The sequence below is a fragment of the Cryptotermes secundus genome, unplaced genomic scaffold (assembly GCF_002891405.2).
Source record: "Cryptotermes secundus unplaced genomic scaffold, Csec_1.0 scaffold816, whole genome shotgun sequence".
NCBI lineage: Eukaryota > Metazoa > Arthropoda > Insecta > Blattodea > Kalotermitidae > Cryptotermes > Cryptotermes secundus.
Genome location: NW_019724601.1, coordinates 706633 through 723932, shown reverse-complemented (window position 1 = coordinate 723932; position 17300 = coordinate 706633). Strand labels below are relative to the sequence as shown.

Here is a 17300-nt window from a genome sequence, read left to right as displayed (position 1 = left end):
ACGTGGGAATAGAGACGGGAAGAGGAGAAAGCAAAATAAGTGGAGTCAATTCATTCAGTGATATGGAGATTTAATGATTCATTGAGTGAATTGTTTAGCCATTCACCGATTGAACGTGTTATTGATGGAGTAAGTGATTGTGTTTTTGAGCGATTAGGCTAGTAATGGATTGAGTGATTGGTTTTGTTTTTGAGCGATTGAGCGAATAATGGATTGAATGAATGGTTGTTTTACTGATCGATTGGGCGATTAATGGATTGAGTGATTGGGCGAATAATGGATTGAGTAAATGGTTGTGTTATTGAGCGATTGGGCGAATAGTGGATCGAGTGATTGAAGAACATTAATTTATTGCGTAATTCAGCTCTTAAACAACTTCATGTTTGCTTGAGTGACTGTGTTATTGAATAACTGAGCAGCTAAATGACATGCTGACTTGCTGAATGAATGACTGAATTATCCAGTGTTGGATCATTTACGGACTGAGTAAATGCTTGGTGAATGCTTAAACCGTTGAGAGTGTGAGTGAATTACGGCTGGAGTGAACGATTGCTTTAATGACTGAGATACTGAATGAGCTGTCCATTAATGAGCGATTTCTTGAACAAATTAGCGAATGGTTGAGTGAGTGATTTATCTCGCTACCTGGATACGAACCGGTTATCTTCGAATTTGAAGCAAGAGTAATGTTAATAGTGAACAAAATGAATTAATGCCCAGTAGTTGAACTATTGACCCTGAGTGACCGCACTGCGATGCCCGGTTCGGTCACTTGACGCGTAACAATCAGCAATGTAGCGCCAGCATAAGCCTAATGTGTTCCATATCATTACACGCGGAGTGTCGAGCTAGCAACTCATAGTGGCATATCAGTGCAGCGCCTGGCCACCAGAGCGGGCAGCGATTCGTACATTCCCAGCTGTAACAAGATGCTTGTGCATCGCTACAGGTTACCGCCATTGATAAATGGTTGTCGGCATGTGAATTATGCAGAGGCCTAGAAAAGTATAGTTATGTAATTGTAAGTGCCACTAAAATATACACCGACATTCTGAACGGTTTCACCACTAAATCACAACTTTTCTAACACACAATACACTGATTGTGGTTCTGTAGGCTATGACAACCTGTAGTCCGGTACTTACTGGACATCTGTCGCAGAGGAGGCGAAGTTTCTTATAGAACCGTGCGTCCAACTTGTTTGGTAGGTGGTGGATAAATTTTCGGAAGTCTCTCATACATCCATCTTCAGGAAGCTTATTTGTACCTTGAATCCTGAGGCAGTATATCCTTCCAAAATATTGGTTACAACTTACAAGGATGCACGGCGTCAAACTCCGAAGCCCACTCTAGATGTGGGCCATTTCTAAGAAACGAATTAATAAACACTTTGCAGCTGGGAGATTGGTTCTTGGAAACCAACACGTTTTCCATGGATACGACAAGGAAAGTTTGTAAACATTTGGAAACTAGACATTGTTACGAAATTAACACACGTTTCCGCGGCAACGAATAAGAACACAAAAATATAGGAACTGTTCCAGGTGGTGGTTTCTATTCAGTTCTTCCCGAAGTTACAAAGGGGGGGACATAATTGATTCGGCATTCGTCATTCAGAAGGCAGTTCAGTAGTTCAGTGTTCAGCTGTGGAGTGTTGACCAGCGGAAACGGAAGCTGCAGAAGTGACCAATCCGTAAATCAGAACCAAGTCAGTCACAGTAGAAAAGAAGACACTCGTAGTTCAGTAAGGAATGGAGTGTGTCTCGGGCAGTCATTGATTCTGAGCTGTTATAACTGGTTGTAATAGCAGTGCGAATAAATCCTACCCAGAACCCCTTATTATTAGTCACGGAACCCCGGACACACGGCATTTTGGTATCAGAAATTGTTACGACAATAAGCATGTGACAGTAGTTTCTATCCACCGATAGATTTATCTGTGTATCTGGCTCATTCAACCTGTGCGTATACGTTTCCTTTCTCAGCTCCTCCATGTCTTTTTATCTTTCTCTCTATAGCCATGTTCTCCTGTCACACGCTGTGCGTCTGGCCTCGGGCCACAGTGCCACTGCGTTCTGGGGCTTCCTCCCGGGGAATTACCTTTCATCTAACGAGATTTACCTTTATTCATCCTCTTAACGAAAAGTCAAGCCAAGCAGATCCAATTTCAAAACAGTTTGTATAAACGTTCGCCGACGTTCCCAGTCAGACCTCAGTCTTAACACCCCTCCTAGGAATACAAGGAGCTGATTGGCTGCAAACTTCACCTGCCTGTACAGACGTAAGTATTTGTGTTTACTACGCAAGGGTGACGTCAATAACTGGACATACTGTAATTTTTTATTGCTAGTGGGGTGGGACTGAGTCCCTTGTACTGCGGCCACTTCTGGCCTACTGTACCAGCCCCAGATGATAGGTGAGGGTGATTGTGGAGCAATTGGTGGAATGAAGATTGGCAGGGGAAACCAAAGTACTCGGAGGAAACCTGCCCCAGCACCACATTGTCCACCACAAATCCCACTTGACCAGATCCGGGATCGAACCTGGGCCGCCACGTTGGGAAGCCAGAGACTAACCGCTTGAGCTATGGAGCGGCCCTTCCTGTAATGTTAAATTGCACTGTACAGATCAGACTTTGAAGGTCTTGTGCTGTCTATGTGCAACATCACACACTATTCTTTCTTCTTATTCCTTTATTGGACACTACATGTTTCGGCCTAATTGGCCATTTTCAAGTCACCTGTACACCTGTACGCCTAAATATGGCCAATCAGGCCGAAACGTGTAGTGCCCAATAAAGGAATAAGAAGAAAGAACAGTGTGCGACGTTGCACATAGACAGCACAAGACCTCCAAAGTCTGGATATTTTGTATCTGAAATATTCTGAGGATACATCGTCATGAAATGGTGACGTAGGTCGTTGCGTCATCATTAGAGATTCACTGGAGAGTCTGTTTTCACAACAAAGTAGAAAACTAAAATTGTCATAACGCAGATCTTGTTGGACACACAGAACTTATATTTGCCACTTACTTTCACGCTGGTTTCTTGCTCGGCTTATTCTATCCTGAAGATGGAGGTGATATGCTCCTCCGAAACGCACTCTTCACACAGAACTTATGATATACCCTCACGAGTAATTCGGACGTTGTGCTTTACGTGATGAAGCACTTCACGATTTATGCAGGGCAACTGGAATCTGAAGGCCATGACGATCCAGGATTCAAAATATTTATTTACATCCCGAAGGAGGGGTTAGCCTTTCGAAATGTTAATATCTATTGACTTGTACAGCGTCACACTGGCGAAAAAAAAAGTACTCGTAAAGAGGGGTTGAAATTAATGACAAACGAATTAAAACGCCGAACACCGAGCGGGTTGGCACAGCGGTATCGCTCTGCACTCGTGTCCGGGAGATGATGCTCTGCTTTGGGACACCGGCAGCCCTAACTAAAGTTCTTCATGGTATTCCTCAGTCACTTCAGACGAATATTAGGATAGTGCCTCGATTAAACCACGACCACATCCTTCCACCGACGCCATGTCGTCTAGACGTTGACGCTGACAGAGTCGTAAAATAAGCCAGAAGAAGGACGCTAAACGTTGTAGATTATTCAGATCAGTTATTATCATTTACTCACTTAAGAAGCTGAGCCCTTCTTAAGGAGCCGCCAAATCTGCAGTTACTCAAGAATTTATGGAGCCCGGAGGTTCATTACCCTGTTCACCAGAGCCCTCTGCTGGTCCCTATCTTGAACCAGATCAATCCAATCCATGCCATCCCATCCTATCTCTCTAAGATCCATTTTAATATTGTCCACCAACCTACGATTTAGTCTTCCCAGTGGTCTCTTTCCTTCTGGCTTTCCCATCAATATCCTATACACATTCCTCGTCTCCCCATTCGTGCTACACGCCCTGCCCACCTCATCCTCCTTGACTTGATCATTCTAATTATATGTATTATAATTAGGATATTAAAATGTGGGATGTTACAATGGACTAACTTATTGAAAGGACAAAGGACTTCGTTTGTTGTTGGGCTCCTTTCCGTAGCGGCACATTCAGAAACGGTAGAGCTGCGTGCCACAGAAGTCAGTGCTAATTTGACAGAAACGAACAATGCTGTTTGGGGTTCAATTGAATTAAAAATACCACAAAATTAGTTTTCTGCAAATACATGAAGGCTAAATTATTGATAATGGAAAATTAAAGCAGAGACGTTGATGAATATTCAAAATTAAACGTCAGGGAAATGCGAAAATATATTGTGACCGAATCAATTACGTCTGTTTAATCATTTACATCCCCATGAAACAAGGGATTGAAACAAGGGGGTTGTAACAAAATTGCAAACTCTGTAAATAATTTTAACCCTTCGCCCCTCCGTAGCAATTAACAGTATTGATTGGTAATAACTAATACGATCAATCAGCATTTATGTATGCTCAGTGAGTTTATAATAATGAAAGTACATGAAATGTATTTACGATATTAGTTTCCCTCTGCTTTTTCATCCCTAATTACATTAGCAATCGATTCAGGAGGCAGGAATGCTACATTTCATTATTTGGATTGTTTTAAAATATATCCACGGAATTATTGCTTAGAGTATTGTCGCATCCTGTCTCCAGACACCCTACAAGGCGTCTACTCCTTCAGAGTACAAGATTAAACCGAACGCGGAATGAAGAGGTAATTATACTGACTCATGTAGCTGAGCTCTTCTTGCGAAGCTGCCAGTTGTGCATCTAAACGCAAGAACTTGCCAGCATTTTGTGGAACCCGGAGATTCAGTACCGTGTTCACAAGAGCTCTCCACTGTCCCTATCATGAGCCAGATCAATCCAATCCATACTACCCCATCCTATCTCTCTAAGATCCATTTTAATATTTACAACCGTTTACAACTTCGTCTTCCCAGTTGTCGCTTTCCTTCTGGTTTTCCCACCAATATCCTATATCCCATTCGTGCTACATACCATGCCCATCTCATTCTCCTTGACTTGGCTTAGGTCGTTTATCTAAAGAATCCGTCCAGGTCCGCAGCTTCTTGTGATCATTCGTAACAAGTTTATTTTTCACGATGAGAAGTTGTTAGCCCCACGGCCAACCCACAAGCTTGTGGACCACCACTTGTCGGTTGTCTGCGACTGCTTATTCAACATATTTTCAGCTACCCTGTTTATCTGGAGGGCATCTCCTCCATCCGCAACCTGAGGTCTCGCCATGCCGTGGTGACAAGTACCCACCTAATGGAACCAAAATCCCCCATACAGGAGATCTGGTTGAACACACGGGGACTTTTATTTCGTAAGGTTGCCTACACGAATTATGAAGTAATTTCAGAAATGTTTTATACAAAGCATAGTTTGAGTTACCATTAAGCGCATTTATTTGAGGTAGTGCAAATACCTCCAGTTATTGTGTGTTCAGGTTTATAATTACGTGCATGTTGTGTGCTCCATTTAGACCAAATGAAATGTAAACACAGCTAATTGCTGTAACAAAACCCGTATATATGACTGTTGGCAGTTACGGTCGAGTGAATACGTTTATGATCAGTGTCACTGCAAAGCAAGCAAATATTAAAGCATTAATTATTGCATAGGAATGGTGAAGTTAAATTAAGTAAACACTAGTTGTCACTCACGTCACAACCACTAGCTTCTCTTACAGGTGCCTAAACACAATCGTGTTCTTCCTCCGGTCTCTTCTCGTTCATGATCTTATTGTCAACTGGTAGGACTCCTTGGACGGGGGATCAGCTCGTCGCAAGGCCGCTACCTACACAGGACAACACAAACAGAATAAACGCACACAGAAATCCATACCTTCAGTGGGCATCGTACCCAGGTTCTCAGTGTCTGAGAGGGCGAAGACAGTTCATGCCTTAGACCGCGCGGCCACTGTGATCTGCGGCAGTCGGCATTGCCATGTTTAAATTTGTGGAAATGGGTACATGTGTACTACCGACCTGCATTTCGAGAACCCTCAAGTTTCTATCGTGAATATTCAACGTAATCGTGAATTCGGTGTGTATCTCGGGCTATGCCGGAGGGAAGGTTATGTATGCAAATTAAAGCTAGATTCGGTATCTGTTAGCTTTTCCTGTTGAAATTTCAGCGATCAGATCCACTAGTTTTAAAAGTATTAAATATATAATTGTTTTCAGTGACTGGAAATTGATTTCTTCACAGTACCTCAGTATTGAGCTTCATCTAATGCCGAGTTTATGAACTCATGGAGCTATACCTCTGTTTCCCCACACGTCTTCATGGTGCAATGAATAATTATGTAGGGGAACAATTGTACCTCTTCATTCTTCCATAAGACAAATGGGAAAGCGCATCACAACAAATAATGCTAACATTTACATGCACTGGAATCTCTGAGGGTGCGTCAGTGGATAGACATGCAGAAAGAAACTTTCCGTATGACGAGTTGCTCCCCATCCTACGTTAAATTTCTGGGGTACCAAGTAGCGTGACTGGTTGAGGCGCCGTGGTACAAGCCGGAAAGTCACGAGTTCGAATCCCGATGAGGTCACTGAATTTTTCAGTTCACCTATTCCTGCCAGCCGCACTATGGCCTTTGGGTCGACTCAGCCTCTAACAGAAATGAGTACCAGGAATATTTCTGGGGGTAAAGAGCGGCCGGGGCGTAAGCCTGAAAACCTCACCGCCATCTGTGAGCCGACTGTCTAGAGAAAATGTGGGAACCTCAACGTCTCACAACCCTATGGACCTCCACTTCCTGTTACAGGGATAGCTTTACTTACTTTTTCTTTTACTAAGGAATTCCCTACGATGACGTAACAATTTACCTCATTATATGACGATGCTGTGTCAGAAACAGTATAAGCGTTCATACTTCCCAGAAGCAACACAGCGTGTTCTGGGGTTTATTTCTTTATTTCTGGAACGTTTAACGACGCTGATATTGTCTCACACTGTATAACGTTGAATGATGAATTCGAAAGTATATGGAGGGAGACCATAGCGATAAGACTGAAAATATTATTCCAATATTCGCCTAGACGAACTGAATAAAACCATGAGAAACGACAGGTCATTCAGCATCCTGGTTGAAGTTCGAACGATGCACTTCCAGAATGATATCATGTAGTGTCACAATTAGTCCACCCTAACCTGTGACTTCTGTTCTTATGGGCCTTGCTTTCCAATTTAGTAGAGCATTGACTGTGCCGAATTGCAACTTGAAGTTGTATGCTTTAAATCCAGCTTATTTTGTTTCTTTCTATCTTAACTGTGTTGGTTAGCAAATCGCTTCCACAGAAGTTAGACGTTGGCAAACAAAATCTCTGTCGGCTTAAATCCGCAACTGAACTGAATTTCACTGAACAATTTCCTCTAGCTGAGAGTGCTACTAAATTGTAACACCACACGCCCCTCCCCCCTTTTCCACCCTCTCTTTAACGTCGACTTGATCTGAATTCTTGCATCTCCGCTCTGCGAATTCTAAGCTACTCCACTGATCTCATCCCTGTTTTAGTTACATCTCGCGGGAGATAAAGGACAGACTTTAGAACGCTAGGAGTATAAACTAGTGGGAGAGGCGGGGGGAAGGGAGGCCATGTGGCCTATGCTCCTACACTCCAATCTGCTCTTAATGAACGTGAAATAAGGGGAAATTTTACGAGATGGAGAAAATACTTACTTTTTCCCTGTAGTGTTTCGACTACAGCGACACTCAGTTAAACGTCCTGCACGGTGAACAGAAGTGAAGTCAACTGTAACGTGATTAACAGAATTTTTGGAGAAAATATATCTCACATCTTATGCTATAGCACGATAGCTCATATAACATGTGATGAGACTTTCTGTTGAATACTCAACACGTCTTACACAAATTCCTAAATGTACACGTATAAATCCCGTTTTCAGCGGATTGGCAGTTATCTCTGTCAGTGTAGTGACGCACAGGGTAATCAGGGTCTCAAGCCAGGCACGCTACCCGCTACACAGTGTGAATTTCACTAAGATTCCTTGGGCTAAATGAGGATGTAATTCCCTTAATTGGAAGCTCAGTGATGCTGAAAGACAGGTAACGGCTCATTAATTAGGTGACCCGACTTCATGTGATACAGTGTCAGATGAGTAAATGTAATCTTAGCTACATGTTTCATGATCATGAAACGAATTCAACAAGTTATTGAATGTTAAAGAATTGAAATCATTATGAAATCTTGCTATTATCTTATCTATAACCCTCTACTTGTCACGTATGGACCAGATTGCATCAATAATATTAACGTTTACAACGCCACAACCGAAGAGATCGGCTCATTATTAATCTGTTATTGTAATATATTTGTCGATAGATGGCACAAAATGAGGCAAACTGATGCCTGTTGTAGTCGCGTGGCGCTTTCTCCTTGAGGGTAAAATATGAGATGGCCAGTTACTCCGAGATGTCAGTAAAGGTACACCAGACAACGCGGCATGCTCAGGTACTTTCTTCGAATCTCGGCAGGGAAACCGGCTGTCTTGCAATTTTTTTATTCCCTTCTGTCCTTCAGCAGAAACATCGGGAAGTTAAAGAGAGGTAAAGTAAAAGCTATCCCTTNTGTGTCGATAGATGGCACAAAATGAGGCAAACTGATGCCTGTGGTAGTCGCGTGGCGCTCTCTCCTTGAGGGTAAAATATGAGATGGCCAGTTACTCCGAGATGTCAGTAAAGGTACACCAGACAACGCGGCATGCTCAGGTACTTTCTTCGAATCTCGGCAGGGAAACCGGCTGTCTTGCAATTTTTTTATTCCCTTCTGTCCTTCAGCAGAAACATCGGGAAGTTAAAGAGAGGTAAAGTAAAGCTATCCCTTTAACAGACCGTGGAGGCCCATAAGGCTGTGAAACGTCGAGGCTCCCACGTTTTCTAGACAGTCGGCTCACAGATGGCGGTGAGGTTGTCAGCCTTACGCACCGGCCGCCTTTTACACCTAGGAAGATTCCTGGTACTCATTTCTGTTAGAGGTTGAGTCGATCCCAGGGCCATAGTGCGGCTGGAAGGATTAGGTCAATTTAAAGATCCAGTTACCTCGTCGGGAAACGAACCTACGACCTTCCGGCTCGCAGCATAGTGCTTCAACCAACTACGCTAGCTCATGCCGGAAGGTGCCTACATTAAGTCATCACCTCTTTATTTCAAACCCTTTTTGAATCACTGACACCAATCATCCTATCGTGCCAAGCCATGCAGTCGCAGAAACAGCGCCCGAAATTCTCTTTCGTGCCCTATTTAGCGACAGATTTCGGTATCGAAGTCAAAATGCGTCCGATGGTAGGATGAAAGGTGAATGCTGAATTGGAAAGGATTGGGAAGGAAGTGGTCGATGCTTAATTGAGGTACTACTGCGGTATTTGCTGGAAGGATCGAGGAACTCCAAGGCAGAACTGGGATTAGCCGAAGTCCTGGCCGAGATTCGAACCAAATTCTTCTCGAATACAAGGCTTCAGAGTTACATCTAGTCCTACTCAAGGTTTTGTTGAATCTGCTCTGACTTCTCTCACGGTATGAGACCCAAATTTTTTCTAGTGGAAATTTATGGAAATTTCGGATACCTGTTCTGCTTCCATCTTCGGGGTTGAATTGAATGTTCTTCAGCAAAATCGCGAAGGCTTCAGTAAATTTCTACACAAATACACTGCGTCAACTTCCAAGAGATTGAATTTTTCTAAGTTACTTTTGTGAGAACGTAAAATCCAACACACCTCACCAATTTCACAAGAATCGTTAAGTTACTTTTATTCGGGGAAATATTTATTCTGTATTTTGATAACCAAATGAAATCTATAAATATATTCTGCGAACGAAACTGTCAGTTCTTACCAAAGTCAAAACAACTGACATGTGTAGTTATAATTAAAGAAATAAATCGGAATAACTTTTTGACTTATTAAAATAAGTGAGCCTTTATCCCAAATTGAAATTTAATTTAAATGAATTCGTTTCATATTTTGCTGCATAAATAATTGTTTTTTTAAACGCTGAACTCTCGTAAAATTGAATTAAATTTAAATACACATTTCTATTCAAACCTCATATCTGATATACATCTTCTTTTCCTTCGTGGTTTTCATTTAAATTATATTCCTTTGAAAATTTCTTTGTATATTTTTCTAACATTTATGCGATTTTAAGATTACCTCTTCCAAGCGTGACGGACTGACTGCTAAATTCCTGCTGGTCCTCGCCAGCACAGTCATTCTTTATCTCGAGTCCAACAGGACTCGTGACCTTATTTTACTCTCTGACGGTTCTGGGAGCCTTCAGACTCAACTCAAGCGTGAACGTCATCGTAATGATGCGAAGAAATCAGTTTGTACCTCACAAGAAACACGGCGGTCCCATAATCGCTCTTTATTTTTAGTATCATATACGTAACAAAATAGCAATCGAGTTATTGAACTTTATCTTCATGAGCATCGAGCCTCCCTCTGTTCGAGGGGTAATTTCTGTCGTGATAAAATAAAGGATACGAGACATAGTTTGAGCCTTGTCTTTAATCGATCACAGACGCTCGATTTATTATTGAATTTCTTTTTTATGATCATACTGCACGTTGTCTGGTCAGCACGGCGCCGTGCTGTATAGGCAACTTCTATACCACATGAGTTAGGCGTGTAGTCGGGACAGTGAGCTGCAGGTGCAGTCGCGTATGATCCCGTCCCCTTCTTTTTCTCCTTCTTTCTGTCTTCCTTCCACTCTTCGTATTTCTTCTTTCTCTTCCTTTTAGTCTTACTTTCCGTTTTTCCATTTCATTCCTTTCATTCTTTCGTATTTCCCCTTCTTTCCTCTTCCTTCCCTTTATTCGTTTATTCACTCCTCTTTCTTCTTCCTTTGTACTGTCTTGTTTTACTTCACAATTTCCTTTCCTCAGTCTTCTTATTCATCATTTTCCCCTCCCTCTTCATTTCTTCCCCGCTTTTTCTTATTTTATCCTTCATTAACTTCATTTCTTTCAGACCCGACATTCTTCCTCAATTCTTTCTTTCTTTTTTTTCTCACTCACTTTCCCTTCATTCTTTTTGTTTTGTTTCCTTTCTTAGTACTTTCCTTCTTCCTTCCTTTCTCACTCACTTTTCCCCTCTATTCTTTTTTTTCGAATTTCTTCCTCAATGTTTTTCTTCTTCGTTTTCCTCTCTCTTTACTCCCTCTTTCCTCTTTATTTCCTTCTTCTTTTCTGCCTTACATTCTCCTCATAATTTCCTTTACGTATATCTTACGTTCCATTTTCTTTCCGTATGTAATCCATTCTCTTCTTCCCATCCTTAGTTTTCTTCTTTCTGATTTCTCCACAATTTACTTAGTTCCTTCCCAAGACTGCGTCACACAACAACAATTCTCCATCCTCCTGCGAAGGCTTCCTTATCACGTGACTTGCGGTACTTCCCCCGTGTATTCACATTCCCATCGCGGTCCGTGCAATAAGCACTAACTTCATTGTGTGTCTGCCCTCCCCAAATGTTACCAGAGCGAGCCGCGATCTGGGCGCTGCTTTGTGTATCGATTAGGCGTCAGGGCATGACTGGACACGCTTCAGTCCACAATCTTCCGCAGTCTGTCCAAACTAACTAATTACATCGCACACGATCTGTAGGAATAAAGAGCAGGTTAGTTCAAGGGGACTGCTCATTGTCGTTCACAATTCCCATCCTTCTGTAAAGATTAAAGCATGCCGGTCTATAATTTTCCCTGTTGTTTTGTATGAGCGTGAAACGTGTATTTTTTTTTCATATGATGAATATGGACTGGGGATGTTTGGCAAACGAGTGCTGGGGAGAATACTGTAACATGACGCCTAAAAGCTAGAATAGCGGAGCAATGATAGATGTTCATTACTAGGAAACGAGTCGGTAAACAGGTTCTTGCGGCAACGAATACGTGGGCAACAATCGAAGTACTGATGGGCTGTAACGATGGAAATGATGTTCTCTGTTGGATCCGACCCGAGGTGTTATAACGAGAATCCAAGGCCGGTTGAGATAGAGTTGAGGGAGTCTATTGGGACGGCAGTCGAAGATGATTGAGAAGAGATGGCATCGAGTTCAGTTGAAAGTTAATGTGTGATTTGAAGACTTTATATGTGTTGTAGTTACAGTGAGACTTATAAATCCGTTGCTAGGATACGACTAGTAAAGTCTGAGACGATTTAACGTGTCTTAGTGATCTGTAGTGTGGAACGCAGCAGTAGTGTTATAATTACTTGTAGCTAAGAGTTGAGTGTATAAGTACAATAAATACAAATATCCCGTCCAAAACCCGTCTTATAGTCATACACCCCTACACGTGACAACACGTTGACCTACGGTGGAGGAACTAATTGTAGACTAGAGGAAATTGTATAATGAGGAACTTCATAATATGTAATCCTCGTTGAACATGAGGGTGATCAAATCAAAAAGGATTAAATGGGCGGGTCCTGCAGCACGAATGGAGCAAAATGCAAACAAGGTTATGGAACGGAGATCTGAAACAGAACATTTGGAAAATCTCTGGGCAGATGAGAGTGTAATGTTAAAATTTGTCTTAAGGAAAGGGGAAAAGAGTTGGATTGGATTAATCTGATTCAGGAAAGGGCTCAGTAGCAGGCTCTTGTGAACAAGGTAATGAACTCTTGAATTCCATTAAATGTTGCAAATTTCTTGGCTAGCTGAGTAATTTTCAGCTCTATTTATTCAGTCACGAGTCTGTTTCTTGTTACGGCAACCAACTATTTTATAAAGAGTGCTATCTTCTGGGCTGTAAAAAAGTATAGTCTTTTAGAAGTTTACTGATGTTTCGGAGGAATTTCTGCCTCCATCTTCAGGTTCATAATGTGAGCGAAGTAGCCAGTGAGATACCATTTGCTTGTTTCTTGTTGGTTGCTTGGTTTATTTTTCTATTTGGAAGGTGGGGGTTGTATTTTCCTCTGATACGTACTTACCACACCATACGGCATCACATTCTTCAGAGTGAGAACCTGAAGTGCAACAATTACATTGAGCTTCATATTTCTGCCCTACGCGTCCCTGCCGTCAGCGTCTAGTTACAGCGCGTGAAGAAACAGATTAGGACAAGACTTGTAACACGATTATAATTGGCGTAATCTGGCTGCAGAGCCGTTACACTGATACAAAGCGAAACTTGCGGTGAGACGATGAAATAAGCTTATATCTGGGATTGTTGTGTTTTGAAATGTATTAATTAACACTGCCTCTACAACTACTGCCAAGTTGTTAAAACTGTCAGAGTTAATCCTCTTAATGAAGTGGCTTTCCATGCGGCCAGTAGTTCTCTGCGGTAATTCCCCTTGTCAGTTTCCCTCGCCAGGTGCTTCCCCTGTTAACTGGATCCATAACAGAGGAAAATAATTATTAAGAAATGTTTTACTCTGTGTTGCGTAAATGGTGTTACATTTTATGAGTCAGTATTAAATAAACGTAATGTATTTGTGGGTTCTATTTATTTCTTGGAAAAAACAACAATAATATTCGTAGATAATACTAACCGACTGAATGAATAATTTCCTCCGAAATAGGTGACAACTTTTGAATTTATGAGTCCTATTTAATCAGTTTCGGTAGGAAGTAAGGTGTAATGTGTAATTTTGTGTAAAGGTTTTCTTTAATATCTTTGTGTTATAGCATAATTTATTTATTATGCTTCCTGTTCTATTGTTATATTTTTATATGACTTTCGCTGCAGCAGCACCCCTAGCGGTCGCGTCAGAGAATTACGAAACAAAACACTTGCGAGAAATGCTACATCTTCTTATTAGGACATTATCACTAGGACTTCTGTTCATTTCAAGCTTCCTCATTGGGCGGTATACCAATACTTTTTGAACACTACCTTACAATACAAAATCGACTATTAAAGAGTCAGCATCAGGGATTTCCCCTTAATAATTTTAGCAAAATCATCTGCAAGAATGTCAGTTAATCGTAAATATTTAAATTGCGTTATATATAATAGAAAATCTCCAATTATATTCGTTTGAGGGTCTAAACATTTGTCAGTATTGAGCAAATAAGTGTTACTTGTAGTTGGATGATGTTTACACAAATATAATAAATTATAAAACGTTACACGAACAACTAAGAAAATAAAATTGCTCTCCATCTTATTATTGTCTCTGTTTAATGTGTATGAATATTAGTTTTCAGAGATTAGTGTAGTTTAACCCTTTCAGCCACAGTGATACACATACTGTGACATGTGATCCCGTTGCTAGGAAACGAGTTGAAGAACGCGTTTCCGTAAAGACTGATTCTTGGAAACCAACTCGGTACGGAACACGGTTCCACGGATAAAAGTGATCAGCAGACATTTCCTTGTATACAGATACGCTATATAAGAGGCCGTTCAGAGCAGAACCTCTCGTCAGAGAGGGCGCCCCACATAGACAAGACAGTAACTTTCATTCAGTAGAAATATCTGGTCAGAATAGAGAGAGATCAGATCTGATCAGATCAGCATTTAGCGAGTCTTAGGCAGTCAATTATTGTGAGCTGTTGTAATTGCTTTTGATTACGAGTGAGTGTACGAGAAGCCGTTAATAAAACAAACAATCCAATCCAAACCCCGTTATTGTTAGTCACATAGCCATAAACACGTGACAGTTTGTATCACGCCATTCTACTCACGGAAGGGATTTTTTTAGTATTGAATGATTCTGTAACAGTGAAAAGCATTAAAGTGCTTTAAGCTACTAATATTTATAATGAATATTCTCCGAGTTTCTTCGGCCTTCCCCTATTAATTATGATTTCACAATTTTTGCATATTAATCTATCATTTCCACCTGGAATGTACGACAGTCCTTTTTACGCAGCACATTATCACAACCTCGGTATTTGAGTTGGAGGCCTCACCTCTGTTCCGATCCTTGGCCGGTTAAGGAGTAAAGAAAACTCGTGTAATTAATAAGATTGAATAAATGCATACACCGACGATCTCAATGTGACGTTCTCTTCTGTCAATGAATGTTAATATGGCAACTGAGCGAACTGTTGATATAAGAGAACTAATGTCAGAACATTGTCTGTATTCGATTTTCTAAGTAACAGAAACTAATGGAGAGAATTAAAATGTTTAAGTTTGTACATAAAGGATAAAGTAATATAACCGCACACGGCCGTCACTTCTCGCAACCGCTGCTCACCACTTCTCGTGACCGTTGCCTAGCTATCTTTATGTTTATTTATTTGTTTGCCCGCTTCGGTAGAACACTTTTGACTCTTCTCAGGGTTGTGCCACTGTAATAACTGGGGCAACGCGGAGNTCTAATGGCTGATTTTAACTGCCAAATCATGATACCATCAGTACAAGACAATCACATTACTAACTTTGAGAATGAAGAGATCCAGAGATTTTGAACCCGGGACCCTACATGTGAAAGCACTTATGTCTTAGTTTAGGGCAGACAACAAACATATCCTTTTCATAATTGCCTCGACCCTCTAACGGTCACCCAAGGTCCAGGTATCAAAATAAGTTGTTCCTGTCCAAATGCGAAATGCATGTCAACTTCTTAATGGATGGGTCACCCTTATAAATCAGTCACTCTATTGAAATGGCTGAAAAGGAACATGCGTCCATTAAAGAGTATTGAAAGGTTTGGACGGTTACAGTAAGAACTACACCATGAAGGCGCATGGGGAGTGGATGTATGGATCCGGATCCACATTTTCTTAACCTCGTCACTAGCCGGAGGGGATTGGTCAGCTTCACGCCCCGGCAGCTTTATCCCAGAGAAAAAACCGGTACTTATTAAATACGAGGTTGGGCGGACCCCAGAGCCGGTGTAGAAGACGTGGAGGAGATAATATTCGTGACCCTACCGGGACTCGAACTCCGACCCCTCGGTCATCTATCCCGTAGCCCGTCGTTATACCAGCTGAGCTACCCTGGCTCCTCTTAACTTTATATATAATTTGCATAATTAACATAATTGTAAAATAATTTATACTGGCCCCAGGGCTTCAAATATGCCAAAAATTATTTATAAATTATGCATGACAAGAAGAAAGATATACTAAGAGATAAAATCTTTCCTGCGCTTAGTTTAACACAAGGCCATGAAGACCCATGGAAGGTTGGAGGTACAGCTCCACGTATTACAAAACAGGGCACTAGATAGAGACATGTGGCCTGCTTTGCTTTCAGTCCGCTTTATCTCGGGTAATGAACCCTCTGTTGTCGCTAGGTGGGAATCCGGTGAACCTCTTCCGAAAGATATGTATAAAAGAACACGTCCCTGTCCCGTAGCGGGTATGAATTGTTTGTGTGTTTAAAAATAGTTTTCTTCTTTCTCTGAATATTCATATATAAGTACTTACTGCTGTACCTTACTCTGAAAATGAGCAGCGGGGAGGGCGAGAGAAAATGTAGTTGAAATTATTAATTTTTCTGAAGTTACGAGCTGCTTTACAGCCTTGGTGGAAGTGAGCGCAGACTGTGGGAGGGATCAGAGGATGATAAACGATACTAAATAAATGAGAAGAAATGAATGTGGGACGCAAGGCACGTGTCTGAACGTAACTGAAAAAACTGCCATAAAAATTTGCACGTGTTGATTCTGTTTATTTATTATCTCTTCAGCTGAAATAAGAGAGTTTACAGCTAAATAAACGGTTCATCTGTAAGCACGGACGGTTATACACGGCATCTGCTCTGCCTACATCAATAAAAGTGAAATTATACAGGGTCATGCATTTTTAAATATGATCACATATGTTGATCATTTTTATGTTTAATGTTGCACAGATGATTCTATTTTAGGCAATAATGGTTCTACATGCGATTTCCTGTACATAAATGAACAAAAGTAGCAGATTACATGGTCGTATATTTCTAAATATAATCTGTGATATTGATTGTTACTAATTTTATACTTGCCAGATATGTCTTTTATAATCAGTTAAGGTTATACGCCACATCTGCTGTTCATAAAACATCAGAAATAGGATATAAAATTATTCAACTTTAAATGTAATCACTTATGTTGATTATTATTAAGTTTAGAGTTTCACAAATTGTTCCCCTTAAAGCAGCGATGGTTGATAACGACATCACCTATAGTGAACAATAATAGCAATATACAGGGTGATGTAACTTTAAAACTATTACATTCTATCGATCATTATAAAATTTACAGCCACACAGATGGTTCTCTTGTAATTAATGTTAGTTAAATACAGTAACTCCTGTAAACAAGTCAATAAAAATATTAGAATATGGAATCATATAAAAATAACTTCAAATAAAATCGATTATATCGATCATTTTTAAG

The 17300-nt window shown here is 40.9% G+C and overlaps 1 protein-coding gene across 1 annotated transcript in view; it reads left to right on the top strand.

Moving 5' to 3' along the window:
• Window positions 1-17300, top strand: part of LOC111862442 (tyrosine-protein phosphatase Lar) — an 805060-nt gene that overhangs the window by 180295 nt on the left and 607465 nt on the right. The gene's annotated exons all lie outside the window — the stretch shown is intronic.